This window comes from Anolis sagrei, chromosome 2 (genome assembly GCF_037176765.1).
Source record: "Anolis sagrei isolate rAnoSag1 chromosome 2, rAnoSag1.mat, whole genome shotgun sequence".
Lineage (NCBI taxonomy): Eukaryota > Metazoa > Chordata > Lepidosauria > Squamata > Dactyloidae > Anolis > Anolis sagrei.
In genome coordinates this window covers 79,493,876-79,507,129 of record NC_090022.1, presented here as the reverse complement: position 1 = coordinate 79,507,129, position 13,254 = coordinate 79,493,876, and the positions used below count along the sequence as shown (strand labels likewise).

The 13,254-nt window shown below is 38.9% G+C and overlaps 1 protein-coding gene across 5 annotated transcripts in view; it reads right to left on the bottom strand.

The window, feature by feature from the left end:
• EBF1 (EBF transcription factor 1) overlaps window positions 1–13,254 on the bottom strand; it is a 428,098-nt gene that overhangs the window by 107,050 nt on the left and 307,794 nt on the right. The gene's annotated exons all lie outside the window — the stretch shown is intronic.

Genomic DNA, 13,254 nt, shown 5'->3' with positions numbered 1-13,254 from the left:
AATCTTGTGTGCACTGAAAGTTGCCTACATGCTACCAAATAATAATCATAGCATCTGATATGCAGTAGTCTAAACTGGCTTGATGCCAGTGTGGTGTAGTGGTTGAGTGCTGGACTAGGACTCAAGAAAATGAACATTAAATTGCTGATCAGCCCTGGAAACCCATTGGGTGATTTTTGGGAAAACACACCCTCTCAGTTCCCTCAGAGGATGGCAGTGATAAACCTCCTCTGAACAAATATTGCCCAGGAAATTGTGATAGGTCAACATGTGTTGGAGGTGACTGCATCAAATAAACAAACAGCATAAAGTGAAAGCACCTAAAGAACTTGTTACTAGTGAAAAATTCATTCAGAACTGGTTTCCTATCATACCACACAGTATTAGCAAGCATTTGCTAGTAGAATTGCCATATGACTTGGCTGGCTGGGTTATACCTGAATTCAAGGAGCATTTGCAGTTGCATGGTTTTCTTGGCAAGGTTTTTCAGAGGTGCTTTGCCATTGCATTCATCTGAAGCTCTGAGAAATGCTTTGTTAAAGGGCACACAATATATACCCATAACTAAGTGGGGCCTTGGTCTCCCAACATCTTAGTTTAACATTCAAGCCATTATACGATGTTGGATCTCATTCAAATACAGATTTATTTATCCCTCCCTCCCTTGTCGCTCATTCTTCTATTGGTCCAAATGTAAATCAAAAAGTGTTTTTCAATGAATGGGCATATTATTGACTTTTGGTGTCTAGCCAGTAAGTAGAACTTGCTTCTTAAGGATTTAAACTGGTGTGAAACCCTTCTAATTCCTTAGGTAAATGTTGCAATTTTAGGGTCAAGTCGACTCTGTCAGGCATAGACACACACATAAAACAAATAAGGGAGAAATGCAATAGAACAGCTTCATTTAAGGACAATAAAATAATTTCCCCTTTATTCATTTTTACAAGGTATAACCCAGACAGCCAAGTCATATGGTAATTCTACTAGCAAATGTTTGCTAAAGAAGGGAGGCTTTCTCCTCTTATAGAATCATAGAGTTGGAAGATACCTCGTGGGCCATCCAGTCTAATCCCCTGCAGGACAATCGCGTTCAAAGCAGATGGGCATCTAGCCTCTGTTTAAAAGCCTCCATAGAAAAGAGCCTCCACCACACTCCAGGGCAGAGTTCCACAGCTGAATGGCTCTCTTGACCAGATTTCAGGCCATAGAATGGTTGACAAGAGTTTCTGAGTTCCCTAGAATTCCAGCCCACAGTCCACTTGCTCTGATACTTCAATATTCTTTGAAAATATGATTTTTTGCTGTTTTTAGATAGTAATTATTTTTAGATCAATTTACCTCTTTGGGATTGCATTAAAGAATGCAAGAGATATCCTTTATATAAGGATATATAGGGAAATTGTTAGGAAAGAGTAACTGTAATTTAGTTACTACAAATAAAAAAGCTAAGTCTTCCAAGAGCTCTTATTTTGATTTTTCTTCTAAATAAGAGGCCACCATTTAATGCAATTTTCCAGAGCCTGGAAATCATAAAGTCAAACATGAACAAGTGTACTGGAAAATCTGTGATGTTAATCTTGGCCCAAGTTATATTTTTAACAAGCACTGAATTTGTGTGTTGGATAATCCAGATGGCCATAGAGGAATCATCCTGATAGGATTAAACCTTTGTGCTGAACTCTGCTCCATCTGTTCTCTGAGGTTTTCCTCTGCCTACTGGAATATAAATTTGCAGACTGTGTTTTTTTCAGCATGAGTAAAGAATGTCACTTTAGAAAAACACACACAAATGCACACACACTTGAGCACTTATTAGTAATGCATAATAAAGGTAGCTTGAAGTTTACTGCCACAGAAACATTGGATTTATTATTCATCAGAAAAACAAAGTGTATAGTATGTAATTTGAACAAAAAAGACTATTTGTTGTTGTATATACATTTGTTCAATTCATTAAACCACAATACCACCAAAAATTCACAGATGAGGGTATGACTACACACAAAGCTAGGAGACTCGTAATGTTTGAAAACTACTATCTATTGCTAGAATCCATGATTCAGTTTTATTTTAACACACTGGGTACCAAATATTTCTAATGAGCCAACACTACAGTGGTCACAGTTATGTTTGTCTCAACCTGGCTCCAAACAAGGGATAAACTGTAAATAATTTTTTTAAAAAATCTTTGTACAAGAAAAAAATCCTAGCTTTATCACAGATGCAAACTAATAAGATCACAGGCTTCAGCATTTATTATTGCTAACTGTCACATGGAAAAAGGATATATATGCATCATCTACTAAGATTCAATTTAGAAATGCTCATGACAAGCTATACCAGTGAAAATGAAAGAAACAGACGTCTAGAGACATTCTATAGAAAATCTCAAATTTCAGAATATGGAGTAGAAGATAATGATAGGGAAACCTGGCTGTTCCTCAAAGTTCGAAGTGATGAAGCCTAACATTAATACATTGAATTTGGGCAGGAAATCCTGCAAATTGGTGAATTCCCCTTGACAGGCAAGGGCAGAACTATAATTAAAGAGCCATTTTAACTGGGGAGAAGGCTAAAGGACAGCTGGGCTGGCACTGGACCCATTGAAGCTGCACTGGACCCAAGCCACTCCCAGCCTAAAGATAATTAAAATTACTCAGGACCCCCTTTGCTTTGACCTAAACTTACTCCAGCACTGAAATTGTGTCTACCTACAGATCTCAGCCAGAAAAGCATTCTGCTGGCTCTCTACTAGTAAAGCTGGTAAAGGGGGTTTCTCTCAGTAGAAGAGAATGTCTGACCAGAAGAACCTTATGCCTGACCCTCACACATTACAGCCAGTCCATTGCTGAGTTACTGTTGCACTGGCCTTTCTCTAATATTTCTCCTGTGCCTGTTAATACATGCGGCTTGTTGGGGTTTTCAGTGCACATGCCACACTTTCCTCATTATCTTATTCTAATGATTACACTTGCCCTGTAATGTAGGTCAATATTTTTATACTATATTGCTGAAGGGGAGCTGAGGTAAGAAAGAGTAGTTCATGAGAGAGATAGAAATAAAATTGGAGTGTTCTATATGTGTAATTCCACCAGTCCCTCCTGGCCACACACACAGATTGTACCAATTCTGTTCTCATGACAGCATCCCGTTTGACAGGACATGTAATTACAACATGCTTGAAATTGTGGTTTTCAGTGGTGAAAACCGTAAGAATTGTAAAAGTACCCTAATTTTAGTACCCTAAGTTTTCTGCCCTACCAATAGAGCAATGTCCTTTGGACCAGTTTGTAGGTGGTTCTGGCTGACAGCCTAGGTTCATGTGTTTCTTTTCTGCACTTTTACACTTTGTTGAGTCATTCTTTCAGAGTTGATTCAAATACCCAATATCTTTGTACAAAATACCAGAACTGTTTAGAGAGCAACCACAGCCATTAACAGTATTGCTATTATTACTTGCATTAATGGTAATGATACCACAACTATTTGCATCAGAAGAGTACTATTCCATCAAGCAGTGATTCTCAGCCTATGGTCCATAGACCACCAGTGGTCCAGAAGAACTAAAATATGGTCCACTGACTCACCATTACTACACTGTTGCAATGAGAGTGACTGGTCTAGCGAAACCCTCTTATAGTGTCAAGGCTTATTAAATATGGTTTTCTGTGGGCGAACAGTTGGTGAGTACTGGATGGCAAATGTTCTGTAGCAGAAACTAGAGCTGATGTGGTCTACCCAATGCAATTTTCTGTATTAGCACCCCAAATAACCAAACCAAACCTAAAGTTGACCAAAAACTGATTCATAACCCTTTTGGAACTAATGTTGGAGAGTGGTCCCTGGTCAAAGTGGTCCCTGGTCATGTTGTTCCTGGTCAAAAAAAGGTTGGGAACCACTGCCACAGAGCAACGTTTTAATAGCTTTCTAATATGGGAGACTGTCCGTTTAAGGGATCAAAACCATATTTGTATCCAATGACTACATTTGTTTCTTGCTCTCATGGGAACCCATCACAGACTGTCAACCAATAGCTTGTGTTCCAGCACTAGTCCATAAATGACCATTTTGAACAGCACTGCTATAGTGCAGTTCTGTGTAAAATTTTGTATAAGCATGGATAAGGTAAGCATATATGGATGGCCTCACCACATTGCATTATTAAATCGCACCCCTTTTATAACCAAATGTATGGTTACTTCTCTCTTTTCCAAATCTTTGGGATGTATGAAAAAAAATGGCCCTCTGAGTTACATATTGAGTACTGTCAGAGATTGACCAATAGACTAGTCTAATTAGGACTTTTCTTATTCTTAACATGATTTGACATAGTTTTTAAAAAAGCATTTTATTCCATGAAAAATGTATAAAACAGTATGAGTCTCCCCACCCCCATCTTTATGGGGGGTGGTTGTGGCTACTTCTTGAAATGGATATAGAATCAAAGCAACTGGCAAAGAGCCTCTGTAATTTCACATAGTACACTAGGAAAGTGGGAAGGAAAAAGCACAGCGCTGCCCCTTAAAATAAGAGCCATTTAAACTGCTTGTCAGCTGTCAGCTTGACAAGGCCACTTGAATATATTCGGGTGTATTTGCATAAATGCTCACGGTGAGTTCACCATGGCTGCTAGCGCTAATGGTACATAAAGTAATTTAGTCACTTCTCTTAGGCATCCTGTCACAGTGATGAGCACCTCCTCTTTGCCTTGTTGCATATTAGATCATTAGATAATAAAGTGTTAGAGCATGCAAAGCGACAGGGTCTCTAGCACTATAATTTTGAGGCTACTGCATTATGCTATCGAACAGGAAAAGAGAAACCAATTGTGCAATTGGTTTTAAAATGAAATATATAGTCAACCCTCTGTATTCACAGATTCTGCATCCACAGAGTCAACCAACTATATGTTGAAAATATTTGAGAAAATATTTGGGAATATTTGGGAAAAAATCCAAAAAAACAAACCTTGTTGTTTGCCATTTTATGTAAGAAATACCATTATAATACGGCACTGTATATAATGGGACTTAAACATCCATGGATTTTGATATCCACGGGGTCCTGGAAACAAAGCTTAAAGGTTTTATCTTTTTATTGTATAAGAAGTGAATTGAGAATACAGTTATAATGTATAAAAACCACAAATAAAGTTAAAAACTTGGCATTATACTAAATTTCTTTTGACCAGAAGTTGGCCACATCGAGTGCCTCTGGTGTTGCTGTAAGAAGGTCCTCCATTATGCTTGTAGCAGGGCTCAGACTCCATTGTAGTAAGTGGTCTGTGGTTTGCTTTTCTCCACACTTGCATGTTGTGGACTCCATGTTTTAAGTTTGGCTCTGCATCTTGTGGTACCAGAGCGCAGTCTGTTCAGTGCCTTCCAAGCTGCCCAGTCTTCTGTGTTTCCAGGAGGGAGTTTCTCATTCGGTATCAGCCACTGATTGAGATTCTGGTTTAAAACTGTCACTGTTGGACTCTCGTTTGCTGAGGTCTTCCTGATAGGATGTCTGTAGATCTTAGAAAGCTATTTCTTGATTTAAGCTATCTGAAGTTTTAGGTGCTCTTACTGCCTATTAAAGGGAAAACCAGCTGATTCCTAATCCATCTAAAACACAGATTTGTGCTTTTCATCTTAAGAACAGACAATCATCTAGAGCTCCGAGGATTACCTAGGAAGGAATCCCACTGTAGCAATGCAGCACACTAAAATACCTGGGAGTTACTCTGGACCATGCTCTGACTTACAAGAAGCACTGTTTGATTATCAAACGAAAGTGGGTGCTAGAAATAATATCATGCAAAAGCTGACTGCCACAACCTGAGGATCACAACTTGATACAATGAAGACATCTGCCCTTGTGCTTTGCTACTCTACTGCTGAATAAGCATGCCAAGTGTGGAATGAATCTCACCATGTTAAAACAGTGGATGTGGCACTTAATGAGACATGCTGCATCATCACAGGATGTCTGCGCCCTACACTGCTGGAGAAGTTACACTGTTTAGCCAGTATTGCACCACCTGAAATCAGTCGGGAAGTAGCAGCCAGTAATAAAAGGACCAAGGCATTGAAATCTCCAGCCCATCCTCTGTTCAGATATTAGCCAGCATGCCAATGTCTCAAATCAAGAAATAGCTTTCTAAGATCTACAGAGATACTCATAGGAATATCTCAGCAAGTGAGAGTCCAAAAGTGGCAGGTTAAATCCTTAAAGGTTAAGAAGTCTAGATAATTACTTTGGAGCAATACAATTTTGTATATTTTTGTGGAGAAATCAGGCCAAAACTATGCAGACATTCAGCCACACTCCAGTGAAACACAAAATGTAGTCTAAATGTTCACATGGCAGTATGGATATACTGTACACTAATATAGGAGTAGAGAAACTTTCAAACTCTCAAAAGCCCTAACCATCATGGCCAATGGTAGGGAAATGTGGGATGGTCTCGCTGGCAATTGCTGGCAAAAGGGAAACTGTGCAGGGTGGCTCATGGCACCCCATGTGCCCTCCCTCCTTCCCCCATCATATGGTGGGGATGGGATAGGGTGTGTTGGCACCCTGTCCCCTTTGGATGGAAGAAGGGACAACAACGCAAACTGCTCTGCTGCCCTTTCCCCATCATACGTGGAAAAGGGGAGGAACGTGTAGGTAGCTCCATTGAAGCTACCCAAAACACACTTTTCTCCCCATGGTGGTGGAGAAAGAGTGCCTTCTGGCACTTCCTCTCCACTTTGAGAGGTCCTTACATCATGATGGAAAGTCATTCTGTAAAATGCATCCAACCACAAACACACACAATTAAAAGCCTGGCCCAAAGTGGTGAAACTGGCAATTTTATACCTGTGTGAAGAGGTCTTTGATGTACCTTTTTTTTGCCAGTTTCCCTATTTTCTCAAAACTAATATCCACTGTATCTTTCATCAAGTTTTTCCCTGCCTCTAACTGGAGTCCCAGCTTATTTAGAGCATATTTGCACTTTGGAGTATCGGTACTGGTTGGCTGCTATACATTTTTTACTTGTTTTTCATATGACACCTTACAGTTTGAGTAAGAGGCCTTCTTGAGACTGATCACAGTTAAAGCCTCTAAATCATTACAAAATATTACTACCTCCAAGTCATTACAAAATGGACAGGATTGGAGACACATTCCTGGTCAATTGCTATAGGTGATTTCCCCCAGTGTGTTTCCAGTTAACACAAAGTCTATTTTCCAGCAGGTACAAGATGGCTGCAATGTTGTCTCAGTTCTTTCCCAATATGCCCATATCCAACTATATACCTCTATTAGGAAGACGAGTAAGCAATATTTAATTTCTAAAGGAAAAGAATTGCTTAGGTTCCAACCTGCTAAAACAACATAATCTCTGATTAGCACTTTCTTTATTTCCTTCCTAAAATGATGTAAAATGATCAGGGGTCTGGAGAACAAGCCCTATGAGGAGCAGCTTAAGGAGCTGGGCATGTTTAGCCTGAAGAAGAGAAGGATGAGAGGAGATATGATAGCCATGTATAAATATGCGAGAGGAAGCCACAGGGAGGAAGGAGCAAGCTTGTTTTCTGCTTCCTTGGAGACTAGGACGTGGAACAATGGCTTCAAACTACAAGAGAGGAGATTCCATCTGAACAAGAGGAAGAGCTTACTGACTGTGAGAGCTGTTCAGCAGTGGAACTCTCTGCCCCAGAGTGTGGTGGAGGCTCCTTCTTTGGAAGCTTTTAAACAGGGGCTGGATGGCCATCTGTCGGGGGTGATTTGAATGCAATATTCCTGCTTCTTGGCAGGGGGTTGGACTGGATGGCCCATGAGGTCTCTTCCAACTCTTTGATTCTATGATTCTATGATTCCTTATTCCAGGTTGCAGATATTATTATTATTATTATTATTATTATTATTATTATTAGATAATGTAGGCAAAGAGATGAGACAGAGGCTACAATGGATTTACAGAAATGTCATCTTTTTCAAAAAATCAACCATAGGGTTTTTACAACATTTTCCTGCAAATTGGTACCCCCAGATATTTGAAATCTAGCTCCCATCAGTGCAAATCATTTGACATTCTGGGTAGATGATGGGAATGATATTGAAGCACATATGGAGACCACTGAGTTCAGCAGGAATGCTTTACACCCTTCACTGCCTCAGCCAGGTGTTAGAAGTCCCTACGTCATGATGGAAAGTCATTCTGCAAGCATAGACTACTACTTAATCTTTCTGGAAGATATAAAGGTTCTAAACTTTGGTGAATCCTGGCTCAAATTAAGCCAGATAATATTATTTTGATAAATTTGTGGCAGTGCATTCTGACTCAATAGATTCCTAGGATCTTTTTTTAAAAAAAAAATCATAAGGCTTACTGAAGGTAGACATCATAAAAATTTTTTTTAGAGATTTGGTTCTGGGAAAAAATACTAAATTCCCTGCTTCTGTAAAAAAAAAAGAATATTCAATATATCTGCCTAAATATTTCTGGAAGATATAAAGCCAAAAGGGATATAATCAAAGCCTTCTCGGTGGTGGCCCCTCGGCTATGGAATGCCCTACCCGTAGACATCAGGCAGGCCCCTTCGTTGCTGGAGTTCCGGAGGAAGGTCAAGACGTGGCTCTATGAACAGGCGTTCGGTCAACAAGGCAACTGAACTCATGAAGACGGTATAAATGAACAAAGGAATGGTAGAAGGATTATGAGAACGGAATCTGATTTTACTGAGGCGTTGATGACCACGTTGTTTTGTCTTGTTTTGTCTGTCGTGTATGTTGTGTTTTAATCTAATTGTTATTGTTATATAAATTGCATTGTAAACCGCATTGAGTCGCCGATTTAGGCTGAAAAATGTGGTATAAAAATAAAGCAAATAAAATAATAATAAATAAAATAAATAAACATATTCATCGCAGCAAGGAATCACTGCAGGTAATAACTATTTTGGTGCACGATTGTCAAAATATTACTGGAAGGAGTTAACTGCATCAGGCTTGCAACAACCCTTAAAATCACTTTACAGATATGCAACATGTGTTTTTAAAGATAAAAAATGATGTATTATATATAAAAAACTTCACAATAATTAGGTTGATATGTTTGGTATACATATACTGTTTGTGTAAAGCTACAAGGGGATACATCCTGCCCCAGGCATAAAACCACTCCAGGAAACCCAGATACCTACTATTTAATTTTGAAATTAGCAATTGTCCTTTAAAAAAAACAAAACAAAACAAAAACCTTCATCTGCATGACCATAACATTCACAGAAAAGTTGCAAGTTGAAGTCTTCAGATATCTTACATCCACAGCATGGACATTCTCTTTTGAGACAAGTGGCTGAGATTATTGCAATTTTCCTTCAAACCCAGATGAATATTTCATCTGACAATTCACACTTTTACTTTATTATACGTGGAAGCAATTTTATTTGATGTGTATATGCAGTTTAATAGTTTTAAACATGTTGTACCCCACTTTGAACCATGAAGAGAGGTGTGTAACATCATCATCATCATTATCATTATTATGAGTTTTTTAAAAGTTGTATCCCAGAGAGTCTCATACTAAAACCTGATACACTGGTTTCTCTGTATTTATATGAATGCATAAATATAATTTTGAAACAAACCAGAAAAATTAAGAATAATAATGAGTTTTTGGATCCTACTATTTATTATTATGGTAGAAACTTATAATAGTTCCAAGTCACTAATGACTGTGATTTCCCATTTCTACCAGTGTAACTTAAATTAGGCCCTTCAAAATATTATCTCTGAAATATAGAAACATTACTTGAGCAATGCATTTATTAATGCATATATATCAAGGTAGGCTCTGTAGATGCAAAAGCATGCTCTTTATCACACTGAGATAAATCACTAAGAGGAACGTTTCTTTTTACTGTCTGACAAGTGGACTATAAATAGAGAAAAGCTGAATAACTCCCAAACTATACATGCTTCCTGGTATATGAAATAGCTTGAACCAAACCTAGAGACAGAAGGATTGTCAAAAAAAGTGACAACCCATATCATTCTGGTTCAAGGATAAAATATTACTAAAAATAACTGGTAGTAGAGCATTACAACAAAAATAAGCAACAACTATCCCATTCTGCTTATTGTTTCAATATCCCTACAATATCCCATGCTTTCAAAAAAAAAAGTCAATTTCCACTCCTAGACATTTAATGTGCATACTATTTTGCTTTTCTGCAAGATACAAATTCATTAAAAGGATACCAATATTTCCAGTATGAAAGCCAGAGTAGTGTAGAGTTTGAGTACTGGACTACGGCTCTGTGAAACAAGGGTTCAAATCGATACTCAGCCAAAGAAACCCACTGGATGACCTTTGGCATGTTACATTCCCTCAGTCTCAGAGGAAAGCAATGGCAATTACAGACTCACTGTACCAAAGCTCAGCAGAAACATTTCTTTGAGACCAAGGGCACTTCTACACAGGCATTGAAGGTGGAGTATAAAGAGGATTATCTCCATGGCTCAGTTGCCCCAGAGCGATCTTCCTAGGGCATACACATTAATCTGTAACAATCCAGATTGGTGAGACATCCTCCAGAAGATTTTCACTACCGCTACCCTCATGTAGGGTTTGAGATAAGCTGCAGCAGACATGCAGAATGCAGGAATGCCCGGGGTTTTAAAATGCAATTATGTGCTGGTACCATCCACACCAGCTCACTGCAAGTTTCATGTTTTCTGCATTCCTGGGATGTGATTGGGACCCATTGCAGCACATTTTTCAGCCAAACCCAGACCTCCCCATTGAATGTGGTTTCATCTGGATTATGGGTGTGCATTATTTGGCCACTTCCGCCCCTTTATAATCCACTTCAATGTGGGTTACAAGGCCTGTGTAGATGTCACCTAAGTGATTTATTTCAGCATGAGATTTCCTTGATATTAATCCACTTCTTTAGATTTTTTTTTCCATGCCAGGAGTGACTTGAGAAACTGAAAGTCACTTCTGGTGTCAGAGAATTGGCCATCTGCAAGGACACTGCTCAGGGGATGCACGGATGTTTTTGATGTTTTATCATCCTTGTGGGAGGCTTCTTTCATGTATCTGAATGGGAAGCTGAAGCTGACAGAGGGAGCTCATCCACTCCCCATATTCGAACCTCTGACCTGTCGGTCTTCAGTCCTGTCATCACAAGGGTTTAACCCACTGTGTCACTAGGGGCTCCTCACTTCTTCAGATGCCCTGGATTAATATTGATCTATTACTATTTCATTATTAACATCCATGAAAGCTCATGCTGAAATAAACCAATTAGTTTCAAAGCTTCCTTCTTCCCATTACCACATCTTTTTTACATTTTATTCTGTGGGTTTTCCTCTAAGGTTTTTAGATACAGTGGCTATACTTAGCAGGGTATTCTCAGATTCTGGGTTCATGTAGAATTATATTAGCCAGTACATCTTAAACTTTACCGGCTTGTATCAGCCATGAGATATATTTAAAGACAAATTCTTCTCTTCTTTCTGGCACTACTATTTTTTTTCTTTTTGGAAAAAGGTCTTCCCATTGATATAATTGAAAGACAGAACAATGAACCCCCCCCCTTTTTTTTTTTTTTTTTTTTGGGCTGGGGATGGGAACTGGGGAAAAGAAGAGGGCTTCAGATTCTCTAGATCTGCCCCAATCTACTCCCTTTGATCTACTTACAACAACAACAACTCGGCTTACAAAGGCACTCCAGGGTGCATATATAACATAAAACTGGTAAAAAAAAGTCACATAGGTATAAAATAAGTCAAATAAAATCAATATAATACAATTTTTAAAACAATAGTAGATAAAACTAGCTGCTATCAATTCACAAATATCCTCCCTCCCACTACCACCATCACTTTGCCAGCTAAACATGTTGAGAGACCTTTCTCCCAGAGTGTACTGGGCACTTCTCTGGGGCTATAAATGCTATCACACCAGAGGGTGTCTTCTGCAATAGCAGAACAGCATTTCCACAACTTCCTAGAGTTTATCAAGAGATCTGACAGGCTGTGGACTAGAGCATTTCTTACCAATAATAATGCCACAGAATATAAAGGGACACATGTATAAAATCAAATATAAAATCTGCACTAAAAAAGAAATCTTCCATCTGGCTGCTGGTCTCTATTTCATAATGGTCACTGTATTGAAATCTGACCTCAGTTCTTTCAGCTACTGGAAATATAACCTTCCAATGGGTCTCACAAGTGTGTTCTTACTGATATCTGAAAAAAACGTAATACTCTGTCCAGGAGTTTCAAGGGAGCAGGAAAAAAACTACCCCTATGTTAACCTTGTTTTACATCTAAACAACAGTACTGTTGTTTAGATATGTGGTGGAAGCTCCCTCTTTGGATGATTTTAAACAGAGACAGGATGACCATCCATTGGGAGTGCTTTCATTGTGCTTTTAATTGTATGGCAGAGGATTGGACTGGATTAGTGATTCTCAACCTGTGGGTCCCAGATGTTTTGGCCTTCAACTTCCAGAAATCCTAACAACTGGTAAACTGGCTGGGATTTCTAGGAGTTGTAGGCCAAAACACCTGGGGACCTAAAGGCTGAGAACCACTGGACTAGATGGTCCATGTGGTCTCTTCCAAAGCTACTATTCTATTATTCTATGATTCTACTACTAAGCTAAGCGAACACACATGTTGGATGATGGGCAGTATTTCTTAAAATCTAATCACTTTACTAAAGTATTTTGACATTTATTGTAATACCATGGTGATTCACACAATCATAATTGCCATATAACAACATTAAATGCATTGTGCTTGTTCCCTATTCCTTGCTGCAGTCAATAAAACTAGCATTTTAAAATACGTAGACTGACGAAGTCTCCTATATGCTATGAATTATTGGGAAAGTACCAATGGATGGATGGCATCCTTGAAGTGACTGGATTGACCTTGAAGGAGCTGGGGATGGTGATGGCCGACAGGGAGCTCTGGCGTGGGCTGGTCCATGAGGTCACAAAGAGTCAGAAATGACTGAACAAATGGGCAACAACAAGCCCCATGTCTAACTGGACAGTTCTTGTGTACAGAGAACATTTTTCCAGCAATAAGCACTTCAGCTTATCATGATTGCACAAACTGATTTGGATTTCAGATGGACTGAAAATTCTGCAGCAAACAAAGTACTTCCTTGAAAAGGAAGAGAAAAATCTATCCCTTGTCTATCATGATTTCACAAGAGCAACCTGGGGTAGGATTAGCGGGGAAGGAAACATCAACAAA